Source organism: Cuculus canorus, chromosome 13 (assembly GCF_017976375.1).
Source record: "Cuculus canorus isolate bCucCan1 chromosome 13, bCucCan1.pri, whole genome shotgun sequence".
Classification (NCBI taxonomy): Eukaryota; Metazoa; Chordata; class Aves; order Cuculiformes; family Cuculidae; genus Cuculus; species Cuculus canorus.
In genome coordinates, this window is record NC_071413.1 from 1,054,216 (window position 1) to 1,068,727 (window position 14,512).

The window sequence follows — 14,512 nt, forward strand, 5'->3', positions numbered from 1 at the left end:
AACTGGTGAAATAAAGCAACTGGCGAAATGTGCTCTATTCTACATGCACGCAGATGATATTTCAGTAATGGTCACACAGTACCAGTGTGCAAATATTTATCTGTTTGCAGAGAGAATCTCAGCCCTCATTGCCCAGTGCTGCAAACCATTACACTTGTAAACACCATTGGATTTCTCCCATGCATAAAGACTGTTTTTAAGAGGAAGGGTCTGTAGAAAAAAATCTAACGTTTCTTTTTAGATGAAATTGACTGTCCTGGTTTGATGGCTCAGCTTGTTTTTGGTAGATCGACTACCTGATTGCACGTGAAGATTCATCTGCGCAGTGGTCTGTCTTTAGATTGGCTTTCATGATGTGTGCAAGAACAAATTAAGCCTGTACACTTAAAACAGTGAACGTCCACGATGATGGCTAGATAGCAGGCGATGGGAATCTCTTAGTTTCTTTGATGGTTGCCTTGTCATCATCGGTTTGGTTGTAGCAGCTGCTGCTTTCTTGCCGGTCAGTTTTATTTCCTGCTCTTGAATGATCTCTCTCACTCAGAGGAAGGCAGAGACAGCCACCTTCCTGAAAGCTGATAAAATGGGATAAATGAAAGTGATGAAAGAAGACATCAAGCCAGATGTTCTTTATGTCCGGTGTGGCTGAACCAGGGTTCAGATGCTAGTTGAGAAATTTCACCATACTCTTCATTAGAGAGAGATCACTAATTAAGTATCATGAGATGGAATATCGGTACCATCTGGGGAAGAGCCAGCAATGAAAATGGGTTTGGGGCTGTGAAATGTCAGTGCATTCATTCATCAGGAAACAGTTTACCTCCCTGATTCCGGAATTTCCAGGCTTTTCTGAGTCTTAGTAGTGGAAGGCAGTGTGGAAGCCCCACAAGTGGAGCAGCAGCATTCCTGGCAGTGCCGGAGAGGGGCTGTGTGCCTGGGGTGAGCAGGGCATCGCCAAACCCTGAACTCACCTCTGAGAAGTTTCTTTCTACTTTTGTTTTCTAACTAACACCCAAGTTCTTAAAAGTGATCTCGTTGTGTTTTGTGGAAATGAAAAGAGGAAAATCTACATGAGAGAGTGCGTTAGGAGGGGGATAGGAGATCCCCATGGTCACTGGTCTTCTCTCCAGTGCTGTTGTCTTCCAAATAGAATTTACTTTCATAGAATCATAGAATGGTTTGAGTTGGAAGGGACTTTAAAGCTTGCCCAGTTCCAACCGCCTGTAATGGGCAGGGACACCTCCTTCTGGTTGCTCCAAGCTCTGTCCCGCCTGGCCTTGAACCCCTCCAGGGATGGGGCAGCCACAGCTTCTGGGCAGCCTGGGCCAGGACCTCCGCAGCCTCATAGCAGAACATGTCTCCCTAAAATCTCATCTCAATCTTTCCTTTTTCAGCTCAAAAGCGTTCCCCTTCGTCCTATCCCTGCACTCCCTGATACAGAGCCCCTGCCTAGCTTTCCTTCTGATTTTTTTGTTTCTTCTTCTCAGTGAGTGCCTAGCTGTAACCTGGGATAAATGTATCTCACAGCGCAGAGGGCCCCACTTGGCCATTTTGCCTTGTAAGATGTAAAAGAACATTGTACAGGAAGAGCAGTGGCATGCCAGTCAGCTCAAACAGTGCCATGTTTCTCCTCCCCTCCCTATAACAGAAGTTAAAACATCATGTTCTGGTCACAACAGTCAGCAATTGGTATGAACCAAGCAACTTGATGGCTATAACTGGTTACAGGTCACAATTACAAAGGTTACCACTGTGAAGAAAATTGGCAATATTTTCTTATTTTTTTTGCCAACTACAAGAGTTGAAGGAACAAAAGTTCTTTTATGTCCTTCCCCCATCACTCTAGCTCTTCCCAGATAATTCTAGTCATTCATCTCTCCAACTCAGAAGCATTTTAAATTAAGCTAAAAGAGGAGGTGATCATCACCAAGTAATTATAATTATAATCGGAAGCAATACTTGAACTGCGGTCTCCCAAGGCGATGCAGTTATTCCAGGGTGTCAAAGCAAATCTCCCTTTTCTCCCTGCCCACTGTGTCCGGACATGGAGGGCAGGTGGAGTGTGACCCTAAAGTGCACTGATGTGTTGTGGTAGTCTGCTGGTGTCAGGATGGGAGCAGTTGGGGTGTCCTGGTGTCCAGGCCAATTAACTCCATGTCCGTCCTGTCCATTTGTGGTGGAAGCTGGCATTTTTGTGGTCCATACTGTCTGCATCTGATGGGCAAGAAGGACCCATCTTATGGCTGATGAAGCTTCTCTCGAGTGGTATTCTGGTTTTAAACATACCTTATTCTAAAGTAAGGAGGCATTCATAAAATACAGGACTGAAAAAGATGCAGCACAGGCTCAGAGCTTCAAACAGTTCTGCTGTCCTGACCTGTCCGGAAGTTTCTTTAATTCATCTGCCTGCCCAGACGTTGCAGGGATGTTAAGTGTTTCCTCATATGTAGATACATCACAGTCCTCTGCAGGGAAAGAGAATCACAGAATCATGGAATGGTTTGGGTTGGAAGGAACCTTAAATCCCATCCAGTCCCACCCCCTACCATGGGCAGGGACACTTCCCACTGGATCAGGGGCTCCAAGCCCCATCCAACCTGGCCTGGAATCCCTCCAGGGATGGGGCAGCCACCCCTGCTCTGGACAACCTGGGCCAGGGCCTCCCCACCCATCTGCGTGAGGGATTTCTTCCTAATGTCTAATCTAAATCTTCCCCTTCCAATCTAAAGCCATTCCTCGTTGCATCGCTCCATGCCCTTGTTGAAAGTCCCTCCCCAGCTTTCTTGTAGGCCCCCTTCAGGTACTGGAAGGTCGAGGCCTTTTTCAGCACTAGTGACCATATAAATGCAGTACTGAGCTGGGTGATGTTTGTAACCTTGCCCGGGTGCCGTGCAGCCTCCCCGTGTCTTTTGCAAGTCGCCTGTGTCTGGCACAGCTACTGCCTCCTCTCTTCTTTCAATGACTGATGCCTCAGGGATGCAGCAGTGTGAAGTAAGTGTAGTGCATGGGACTCTCAAACTTCTGCTGCTTCAGAATTGCTTAGTGAATGCCACACCAGCATCATCTGTTGGAAACCTACAGAACTATATTAATGACTTTATTATTTTTCCCAATTATTTTGTGGCTGAGTGCATTTCTGTTCGCTAAAGCTCCTCTGAACGGTATCATATTGCTTCCTGTGTTGCTCTGGGACTTGTAAGAGGCTAGATCGTTATCACTCATCTTGTAAATGTTTTGTTCTCCTCGTGGGTGCTCCTCCGACTGTCTTCACTGTTCCTGAAGTTTTCCTCAGGTTGCCTCAAGTAAGGTCTCTTAAAGACGTTGCTGGTGCAAGATTTTCATCTCTGCTTTCTTCCTGCATGTGAAATAGATTTCTTTGCAGCATTCTGGTCAAAAGAACCACAGTAATGCCGTGACTCAGTAAGTCCAAGTCCTCTGCTCTCAGCAATCCCAGTAGTCCAAAACAACGGGCATTTTTTCTTCCAAAGATGTGACATACATTGAATTTCCATCCATTATCTTCACAAAAAGTGATGGCTCATTTTTCAAGGTACTGATTGGCAAAAAATGTTGTGGATGACTGGTTTTGATGATGATTATTTTTATAGATGGGTTATTTGCTGTGCTCTTCAAGCGCTCCCCAGGCTTTAACTCCTGATGTTGTCCAGGCAGTTGAGCTGGTAAACCGTAGCCGGTTTAACTGGTCTCGTGGGAGCCTGTTTGCCTTCTCACTCACCTAAATTGGTGTCAGTGCAGTGTGTGAAGTGGGAAGACTCCCTTCAGTTGAGGCCGTATGTTCCAGACCAGGGATTTTACTTTTTTTTTTTTGGTTTTTTTTTTTACATGGTTTCCCTATTTAGAAGCTGATGTTGCTGGGTGACTGCTGGCATTCTGCTGGATAACTTTAGAAAGGCACAGCCTGGCTGAATAGATCATGTCACAACTCCAGACATTAGAGGTAGAATTGCATCCGGTGCCTGTTGTTGCTCTTGTTCTGTCAAAGCTGGAGAAATGCGAACTGATTTGATAAGCAGTTAAAACGGGAGCATGAAATAGGCTGGATTTGTGCTCAGCGAGAGTTCTGTAATGGCAGAAGTGTGCATGATCAGATATTCCTGACCTCTACCAATGGGCTATTGGCCCGTCTGCCGCTCCGAGCGTTCGCTGTCATCAGCCGTGCTGCCAGGGTCTGCTCTAGCCAACTCTTCTAAGCCGTGGCCAGCTTGCTGGGAGCAGAGACCACTGGGTTCCTCAGTGCAGATTTCAAGCGGAATGGCAACTGGCTCAAAGCTCTTGCTTTGGCACCCTTCAGTCATCCAGGTTCTGTTCTTTATCCCTCTCTTCCCAGTTTTTCTCTTGCCTTGCCAAAGAAATGTGGCACTAGCAGAATCTTCCATTCTGGGCAATTATTTTAGGTTCTCTTTGCCAGAAGACCCAGAATTATGTTTTTTCCCTCAAATTAGTTCCAGAATAGAATCTGAGGAAAGGAAGACAAGAGGATGGATTTGTCAGCTTTGGTGTTGGCACTCCTCGGGCCATGTTTGCTGGCTAATGTTGTCTACCTTGTGAAGCTTTATGGCAGTCCAACGAAGAATTATTTTCTCTTGGGACTGCAATCCCTGTTGAATCAACACAAATGTCTCACTTCTCTCTAGAGGTGCCAGAAAATGATAGCAGGAGCTGCTCGCAACAGGTTTTGTAAAAGAAAACTCGACATGAAGATGAACTTTGAGCGTACTTCATTTTTTTCTGAGCATTGTTTCAGTGAATAAAGGAAACGGAGAGCTTTTTATTTTTGGAATTTTTCCCTGTGTGACTGTGGCAAAAGATCCAATCTGATCTGAGATCCCTGTACAGCCCCCTCAAAGCGACCTCTCAGAACTGATGGTTTTCTTGCCTGTTGTAGGGTTTGCTCCTCCTAAACCTCATTGCAGAACACGAAGCAGGAATTGTGAATATTTGCAGTTTCTTTGAAAGACAAGAATTTGTAGTTAAGCATATGTTTATGCATGCTAAATGCACAGTCAATGTTTTCCTTTCTTAAAGAAAGCCATGAATTGTCCGTTTTAGTCCTTCTCGGTTTCGATAGGAAACCCTGAGTGTTTAGTGCTCCTGGCTGCAGCGGTGCATAAGCAGGTTCTCCCAGAAGTCTGTGGAGCCTGGGCGCTCAAACTCCTCGCGCTGATCCTGCAGCTGAATTCTCCTCTGCTGAAAGTAAGCACAATCCTCTAAAACATCCTGCCCAGGATCGGGGGAAGGGGTCCCTTTAAAAGCACCAGGTTAGCAGCAGCGCAATTAGACTTTTCTGTCTGTAGTTCCTACTGTACCTCTGAAACACTTGTATGGAATGGATGCTTCAAATTAAGTATGACCTGGTTGTCCAATCCCAATTACCTAAAGAATCCCTCAATTTGCTTAACAATTCCCTCACAGCTATTATGGCTCTGACTGATTGTCCCCAGGACTCTCTTAGGCTTACAGCTAATGTAATTGATTCTTCTGTAGTAGCCTGAAGGGCCATTTGGCTTCAGCCATGGTTGGGAGAATTTTTTTTTTTTTTAAGCTAAGTTAAGAGAATGGTTATTTTTTTATTGTGGTTCTGGTTTTGGAGGATGGGGTTAGAGGGAATCATCTGGACGCAGCTTGGAACAACAGCCCCTGACAGATGGGTAAGTATTTTCCTTGGGCTCTCAGTTAAACTGGCTTTGGGTGGAAGGTCTACGCAGACTTCAACCCCAAATTTGGGTGGGTATTTCTGAAAAGAACTGTAGTGAGGTCATCATTCTGACATTTTCCTTTCCTTCTTAGTCAAAATGATAGGAATGTTTGGGCTTTTTTCTGTACCTCTATAAGCATCGGTCACGATGGATGCACCTTTTCAGCTGTGACAAAACTATCAATCCTCAAATGGTTTCGTGCAGGAGGACTGTGTACAGAGATTGATTGACAACTTATGGAAAAGATCTTTGACACTGCAAAGTGGATTGTCTCGCCATCGCCAAAAGCTAGATTTTAAAATACAGTGGACTGTGTTGGCAAATCTACAGTAGCACAGGTACTTGTCATACCTTGTGCTATCGTGTTGGGATCCGGCATTCCAAGCTGTGTGGCAGCTTTTTGGGGCAGTTCACTGGGATAATGTGAATGGTCGCAGGCACAAAATTCCATCAAAATAATTTCCACAACCCTCACCACCTTTTATTTCACCAAACCCCACAAAAGCATAACTAGACCACCCACTGGAAGTAGCACAAGAACAATTTAAAGCAGATACAAGAAATAATTCTCTACACAGTGAGCAGTGAACTCTTGGAACTTGCTGCCAAGGGAATTTGTAGAGGCAGACAGCATCAGCAAACTCGGAAAGGGATTAGACAGGTTCACGGAAAACGACTCGATAACCAGATGATAATAAACAGGTCAATAAACAGCTAAAAAAGTGCCATAGCTTTGAGTCATGAAGGGGAATAACTTCCTACACATCTTGAACCTTAGACTTCAGGTGCTCGGACACTGCCTTGTGCAGAATGAGAGAGATGCTCAGAATTTCTTATTCAAAGGCATAACTGGTATTTCTGAGCCTCTTGGCTCCTGCTGACCAGGCTGACGAAGAAAAGATGTTCATGGGTTTATGTCACTGAGGTAAACAAGTGCCGCCTCCTTCTTTCATATCTTCCATTTGCTATGGAAAGAGGGATGCGCTTTATTTGGGAAGCGGGAGGGGACAGCTGTTTGATCGATTTGATACAAGGAAGAAGGAGGAAGAGAGGAAGAGGACTGGAGACTGAACACAGGGGTCAAAGTGAAAGTTTACCATGAGTTGCTTTGCTACCTGAAACCCGTAAGAAAGGAAATGACTCCATTAATGGGAGTTCTTAAAGGGATCATTCGCTAAAAATGTTATGGAGCTTGGATCTCCATGGCTCTGGCATTCTGTGAGAGTGGTAGGTTTTCTAAACTGTCTTCAAGTCCAGAACTGTGCCTGCATTGCACCACTTGCCAAGCCAGATCAGGACCTTGCTGGGCAGGGGAGGACCCTCTCCACGAGCCATCCCCCAAAACAAGGGTTGCTGGGCAGAGCATACATTGTCTGTGTTGCTTAATGCATTTCAAAAATATGATGTCAACTTTAATAACAAAAATTATGTACTTGCCAACAGAATAATGCACAATATTCCCCACCTCGCTTCCGTGTGCAGTCCATTAATTAATGTCTTTACAAAATGAACCTTGTAAGTAACAATTTAGTCTTGATTCCTGTAAAATATGATTTTGAAATGAGTGCTCATGGTGAAGCAGCGGAAACGCCAGCTGCCCTTTGGTGAAACACTCAGCATGGTTTGGATTATAGAACACTTTTCTGCACAAGATAGGGGAGTACTGGCTGAGAGGCACAGGGATCTTGTGAGGGTTTCATTCTGTTCAAAGATGGGCATCTAATTTAGTTACATGGGATGCTGGAGCAGCTGCAGATGGTGAGAGAGAACCTGTCCTAGAATAAAACCAGAAAGTGCAGCTCATCTTGTGGCCCCAACCATGTCGTAGTCTGGCAGAGAAATGGCTCCAGCCAGTGCTGGCAGTGCTTCTTTACATCTTCCTCATTCCTTATTCTCTACCTGCGGAGTGACTGCATCTGCATGAGATGAACGAACTTCTCTGTGTCCTGATAGAAAATTCACTTTGATTCCCTCTGTAGCTGGTAAAACTTATTGCAGTTAATGGTTTGTAACAATCCAGTGGCCACTGATGCTTTGTCTTATAGAGACATTATATATGATAGAAAAAAAACAACCCAAAACATTTCTGGTGAGTGACCTCTCTTGCCAGCACTGTTGATGATTCGTAGTCTCTGTTTAGGAAGGTATTTCAGCTGGTGTTTTATCTTAGGGAAGTTAATAAATTTCGTGCAAAGCTGCAGAGTGGAAGTCGGTGAGGAACCAGTGAGGATCCAGCAGCAGTATTAGTTGGCCATAGTGTGCATTTCACTTGGTTTTTTCCCAAACTTTTTCATTGTAAATCCTTACTAAACTATCTTCCCCTACGTGTAGGAATTCTTCCAAATGAAAGGCTACCTCTTGGCCTCTGAAAGAGCACCTTGAGTGTCTCAGAGGTGAGTGGAGCTCCAGTAATGAAAACCTGGTAAAAAAAATAGCAGTTTGAAAATCTGAGCTGGTAAAAGCTGACAGAACCCATCAATGAATCCTGCTCCCACACCCCAATGACTGTTGTCAGCTGCTATACCTGCCGCTGCAGTAGCTCCTGCCTCGCAGCACGCAAGCAGCAGAGTGTTGGTTTAGCTCTAATGAAACCAGTGAAATATGTCTTTCACTTGAAGCCGTGTGGTTTACATCACGTTTGCCAAGAGCATGCACGCTAAAAATTACTGTGAATCAGTTAACTTGTGCTAGCACGTTACTCTGTGATAAGTTGTTGTCAACCAATTTTCTGCTCTTCTGTATCTGTGAATGTTGTGCTGAATTTAACCTGACTTCAGATGGCTCAGAGCTGAGGGGATTCCATCTCTTTCTGTTTGTTGTTGGCTGTGGGACCTTGGAGGAGATCAGAGCTCTGTTGTGCTAGTGGTAGTGCAGTAACTTTATTATTCTGATTTAAAGAATTCAGTTAAAATTAAAAGGAAAAAAAAAAGTTGAGTCAGAGTGCAGTGCTGGTAGGGAAATTGCCATCAGCTGCTTTTAGTGTCCAGTCCACAAAGCTGGTCCGGTTCTCTGCATCTTTGCGTTTTGTGTCAGGAGAAGTTGTCCGTTCAGGAGGTATTTTGTGATAATTCATGATATCGACTCATTCTTAGTTAGTTCAGGTGTCTGGAAATAATTGTATTAAAATAGTTTTCCCCATTTCTCTCTCTTTCTCTCAAAAACTTTGTACCTGTTACATTTATTAGAAGTTTTGCAAGAGATCTGAGAGCCACCTGTGCCCTCTGATCTCGTGAGAAGTTTTAAGGATGGTGGAGCACGGTCGATATTGTAAAAGGAAATGTGCAAACCTGTGCACTTTAGGACATGTGGGATTTTTGTGTTTGCATTTGTCTTGTTCTTACTTAAGAAATTTACTTGTTTAAGAAACAAAATTGTATAATAAAAACAACATATTAGCAACGTTGGAAGTAAAACATGCTTTCCTAAAACACCGGTGGAATTATTCATCAGTTGACCCTTTTGTAAATATGGCCTTAGGGATGGCAGGACCTTTGGTTTCACTGCTGTAAATGCCATTTACATAAATTCAAGTAGTCCATGTCTACTTTTCAAACTCAAACAACTTTTCAGCAGCATTTAGAACTTGCAGTGAATTGCTGCTGATGTTTCGAGTCACTATTTTTTTTATGTTTCTGTTTGAATTTATTGGCTCTGTTTATATTTTCTGTGAAAGATACAATTGACCGTGTTTGAATCGTTATCTGACTAAATTCTGTATTTTATCGGGTAGTAGAGAGAGTCTCTTTCTTCCAGCCTCTTGATCAGAAGAGGCTGAGAAGGAGAGTCTAAAATAAGGTGTTTAGAAATAGAGGACTTAAATCTTTCCTTTTTTCTTTCTTTTTCTTTTAATACAAAACTGCTGTAATTCTAAGAGTGTGGAAGAGATACCTTCATAGAAGAAAGTATGGCTCCCAAGTCCACTTTTGTTTCTTTTTTTTTTTGTTTTATTACTGGGAAAAAAACCACATCTAAAATTATTTTGGGGGCTACAGAAAGGCTGGTTCCTGCCCAGCAGCAGGACATGCTTTTCTCCCATCTGGGCTGTGCGTTAATCAGTCAGTCGTGTCTCAGCCTTGGGATGAGGAGGATTCTCCTCCTTGACCAGGAGAATGGGGATCATGGAGCTGCAGAGCGCCTTGCAACATCCCACGCTGCTTTCGGCCTCGGCACAAGGCACCGCGCAATACTCCCACAAGGGTGATTCACTTTGGGCTTCAGTTGCTCTATAAATTAAGCCAGATGTTATCATTTTTGAGAAATCTAACAATAACAGCTTACCAGATTCCCGAGAATAATAGCAGTGACCAACTGCGCAGGTCAGAGGAGCTGTAAGTGCACATTCGTGAGGACTTCGGCTCTCCTCTGAGATTTTCAGACAGAAGCTTCTATTAAAGTGCAAAGTATTGTTATTATCTTTGTCCTTTATACATATTTAAATAGTACATGATAATCATCTCTGTGAACTCTTAACTATTCATAAAGGTGGCTGTCAGTTAGAGGCCTGAACCTGTACTCCAGATCCAAATATTTAAAATGATAGATCATGTTGTAACCTTCTGAGAATTATTCACAACCTTTGTGTAGGAGGAGTTTCCTTTCAGCAGACAGGCTTTGTGGGTGATTAGTAAGTGGGTGATTTGATTATTCTGTTGGGAAATGATATTCAGGCATGGTGGTGAAACTTTGCCAGCTGAAAGTCCTCTTTGGGAGTCCATCTGAGGGAAGAGTAAGAGGCAGGAAAGCTGAAAAGTTGAACCCTTACCTTCATCCCACCTGGAATAGCATCATATGTCACGGGAAGCCCTCCAGGTTACAGCTTCCAGGTACCTCTGTGTCTTCCCCCCAAAAAAAGGTCAAGGTAAATGAAATGGAAGTTGTGTAGAGGCATGGGTTGCCTGAACCATGAAAGTTTGGAGAACTTCATACCAGTAGCTTGGTAGTCAGAGCAACTACTTGGTTAGCACAGAGTTTCGGGTGGGAGGTTCCAGGTTGAATGTAATGGAATTGCCATTATGATACACTAACTTCCCAGTCTTCAGGGGCTTCCCACACACCTTCTTTTCGGTCTGTTGGTTGTTCTTTGGGTTGGATGTTCTTTAGCTACCTTTTTTTCTCTTTGATGTGAACCTCAATTTACTAGATCTAAAAAATCCCAACTTGGACACGCTTTCCCCACTAAAATTTTAATCTGAAGTCTCATGCACTGACAGTCCAGTCAATGCAGGATGTTTCTAGTCTTGGCCTGCTGCTTCTCAGACGTGAGCTCAAAGCCACGTCCTTCTCGGAGTGCGGCAATCAGACATGGGCAGTCGCAAACACCGACAGCCTCGTGTGGAAGGGGCAGAGCGGAGCCCAGAACCCCGGGCAGAGCCTTTCCTGCCATAAGTGTGTCGTGAGGACTGTGCGGGCTCTGCACATTTCCCAAGGGATTTCCAGTGCGGGAGCGTTGCCCGCTCTCACGTGCGGCTGCCTCCCCTTTGGAGCTCAGCGGGCCCTGCCAGTGTGGGCAGGAGCAGGCTGAGCTGCTGCGCACCATCGCGCTCGCGTCCTTTGCTGAGGACTCAATCACCACTGCTGATTGAGGGAGATCCCATACTCTTGCCTTTAGTTTATTTTACCCTCTTGGTATGCAGAGTATTCTTTGCTAATCTTCCTTATTTATTGAAATGTTAATTGGTCCTTGTTAATTTGGTTTTCTGTGCTGAAAGCCAAGGTCAACAATGAGTCCTTCCTTAGTTTGATTGCAAGGTGGTGTAACGTGTCTTGGAAAGAGTAGCAAGAAGCCTTCCCCCTGTTTTTAGTGTAACCTTTGTGCTAAGGAAAGGTTTGGAGGTTGAAAGAGAGAGGGAAAATGTATGTTCAACACAGACTGAAGGGCCTTATTGATTGAAAGGGACCGTTAAATTAAAAGACAGTTGTTTTGAAAACAGAATATCACTTGACCCTGAAGAGACGGGCAATTGCAGCCCTGGGGTTAGGTGTAATAACTGCACAGGTTTGGTAGAGGAATACTAACAGTAGACCTGTAAACCCCGTTTTTATTTTTTCCTTTCACTTCTTTGTTTGTCAGCGCAACTTTCGAACTGCTGTTTTTGTTACTCTAAGAGCAGTCCCTTCTGAGAACACTCTGCTTTGGGGCCGAAATGGCCATTTTCTGAGATAAAAGTAAGATTTTTTTTCTAAAACAGGTTCTGTTCTGTGAGGCAAACCAAACAGATCTATCGTAACACTTTAAATAGTAATCAAATGTGTCTTTCTGTTTGCATTCAAAAGGGTGGAAAGGTAACTTGACAAGATGAAAGAAGGAACCAGATTTGTGTGTCCCCCCCTTTCCCCGGTAACAGGTACTGAGTTTGAGAAAAGACTTCAAGGCAAAAAGAAAAAAGCACAGAATATACTGTTATGGTGTTATTTTTGTCTTTCATTTTTATGACAACTTATTTGTACTTAAAGGAATGTTTCCAAAGAGTTAAGAAGCATCATTAAATAAAGACTGTGAAATGTGCAATATGGCTTATTTATTTAAATGTTAATTGGTCCAACGAACACTTCTAATTAGCTCTATATTTGCTTAGCAAAAAGTTTTACAAATTCCAATTGTGAAAAGCAGCTATTTTGAGCTGGTAAGCATGTTGCAGAATCAGCTATGATTTTTCTATAGTTCTCAGCCCTTGAAGGCACAATTTAATTTTTCATGTATGCATACTAGCAACGGTAAACACTTGCGAGTGTAAAGAACCTTCTTTAATTAGCTGCACAACAATTAAAGGATTCACAAACTAAATTGAACCCTGTCTCTGTGCTTACTAGCTGAATTCTACCACCTGTCACAACAGCACTTTGTTCAATCTGTTATGCAAAATCATTATAGCAATATAGCGGAGGGGAAAAAAAGAGAAAACAGCAATTATTTCTTACTTTTCTCTTGAATGGGTTATTTTGGGTTATACTGATGTCAGGTTCATTGAAGCTAACCTTTTGAAATCTGTAACAGCATAATACTTATATGGCAGGCTTAGAATAGCTAGAAGGATATTTTGTTTTACCCTTTTAAGAGCACATCCTTAAAGTACGGTGCTTTCTCTGATCATTTGGAGGGAAAAAACCACGGAAGCTGTGCTACCTCCTGCAGCAGCCTGTTAGTTCTCTTCATCAGACAACAAAAATGACCGGTGTCGCACAGTACAACATACTTCTTTATTGTGAAGGCTTCTAAACCAAGGTGGAAGCTAGTTTTAAACATGAGTGGTTTCCTGGAGGACTCCTACCCTACCTCCTCTGGCTTCAGACATTGGTGTCTGTTCTTCAGCTCTTGAAAATATAATAGAGCACGGAGAATCACAGAGTGGTTTGGATTGGAAGGGACCTTATAGATCATCCAGTTCTTGCAAATGCTGGACTTATTATGTGTAACTTTACTTTGCCTTCAAGTGCAAGTGGTTGAAGGTGAAGTTTTGTATCTTTACAGAAGGGCCTCGTCTCTCCCGTGCTTCGCTTGCCCCCATCCTCCTCAGTGAGCACAAGGGGCCAGGTGCGCAGCGGCATCAGGAGCCCCCATTTCCACCGTGGTTGGTAGGGGTGCAGCTCCTGCTGCCCCTGGCACGTGGCTCGGGGTGTGCCACGCCACGGGCATCACTGAGTTCTGGCTCTCGGCAGGTCGGTGGCCCCATCAGCTTCCCTGTTTGGTACCCTCTGATGGATTTTGTGTTGAGGACAGTTGGAGGGCATAGATGGAAGCCTGGAAGTCATTGAAAGCGGTGTGAGGGTCATCTGTGGGGCGAGAGCGTGGTGCTGGGGAGGAGGTAGAATGGGGCAGGGGGGCTGAGCACCCACGGCAGTGCCCTCGGTCACCCACCCAGCTGCTCCCTGCCCCAGCTCTGTGTAGGAGCCATCAGCTGCACCTCAGTGCTCTGATGCCCATTAAAACTCCCAGTGATACCAGTAGCAGGTTTGTGCTCTGTACAGAGGCTGAGGCTGCATTTGGTGAGGAAGACCTGTTTACATTTCTCTTTATTCTGCCGTGACAGCTGACAGGAATGTGCGCGTCGCTGCCAGCCTCCCTGCAGGAGGGGTACAGGTACGTTTTGTGCATACGCTCACCGTGGCTGAGGAGCCGAAAGTTAAGCTGCCTGCTGACAGCTTCCTGAAATCATATCAATAACATATTGTTAGCTCTTGCGATTGAAGCTAAAAGAGGCTGCTGTTGGGTAAAGGACACATGATACGCCCATTTCATAAGCTCGGGATATAAATGAATAACTCTGCTCATTCCCAGTACTTACATTTTTTACAGTATAATTTTTATACCATTGTCATTTTACAATATTTTTGGAAAATCCAGAAAGGGAACAAAGAAGTCCTTTAGAAGCATAGTGGATTTTATTTCTTTTGTAGAAAAAAGTCACTAGGAAAATAAAAGTCAACAACCAAAAACTGAGAAAGGACTTTTTTTGTGACTTTAAAAAAGAAAAGGAAAGGAAGCTACAAGGAAGCCTGATACTTTGATTAAACATGACTTAGATTCTTAGGCAGTTTTATACTGAAGTATGAGAAGGCCCAGTTTGCTGTGTGCGTCCCTCCTTGCCTTCTCACAGCACAGAAGAATAGCTGGTCTGTTCAGAAGTAGAAAGTGAGGGAGATGAAAATCCTTTTAATTAGAAATACAGATATAACAACCTCTGTAAGCATAGGTGCAAGGTGCTGGAAATCCAAGCAACAGAAGAACGAATTTCTGCATGGGGTTTTGTGTGGGAAATCCCGAGTGCTCTCAGCTTCGCGGCTCCTGGTGTTTGGCC

The 14,512-nt window shown here is 43.9% G+C and overlaps 1 protein-coding gene across 10 annotated transcripts in view; it reads left to right on the forward strand.

Annotated features, from left to right (window-relative positions):
- ZNF536 (zinc finger protein 536) overlaps window positions 1-14,512 on the forward strand; it is a 334,254-nt gene that overhangs the window by 127,851 nt on the left and 191,891 nt on the right. Inside the window, exon 1 of one of the 10 annotated variants that reach the window (XM_054078970.1) lies at window positions 5,111-5,214. The exons of the other annotated variants lie outside the window; for them this stretch is intronic. The gene's annotated coding sequence lies outside the window, so the exon portion shown is untranslated. Of the gene's footprint in view, window positions 1-5,110; window positions 5,215-14,512 lie in introns of those variants that run through there. 10 annotated transcript variants of the gene reach the window in all.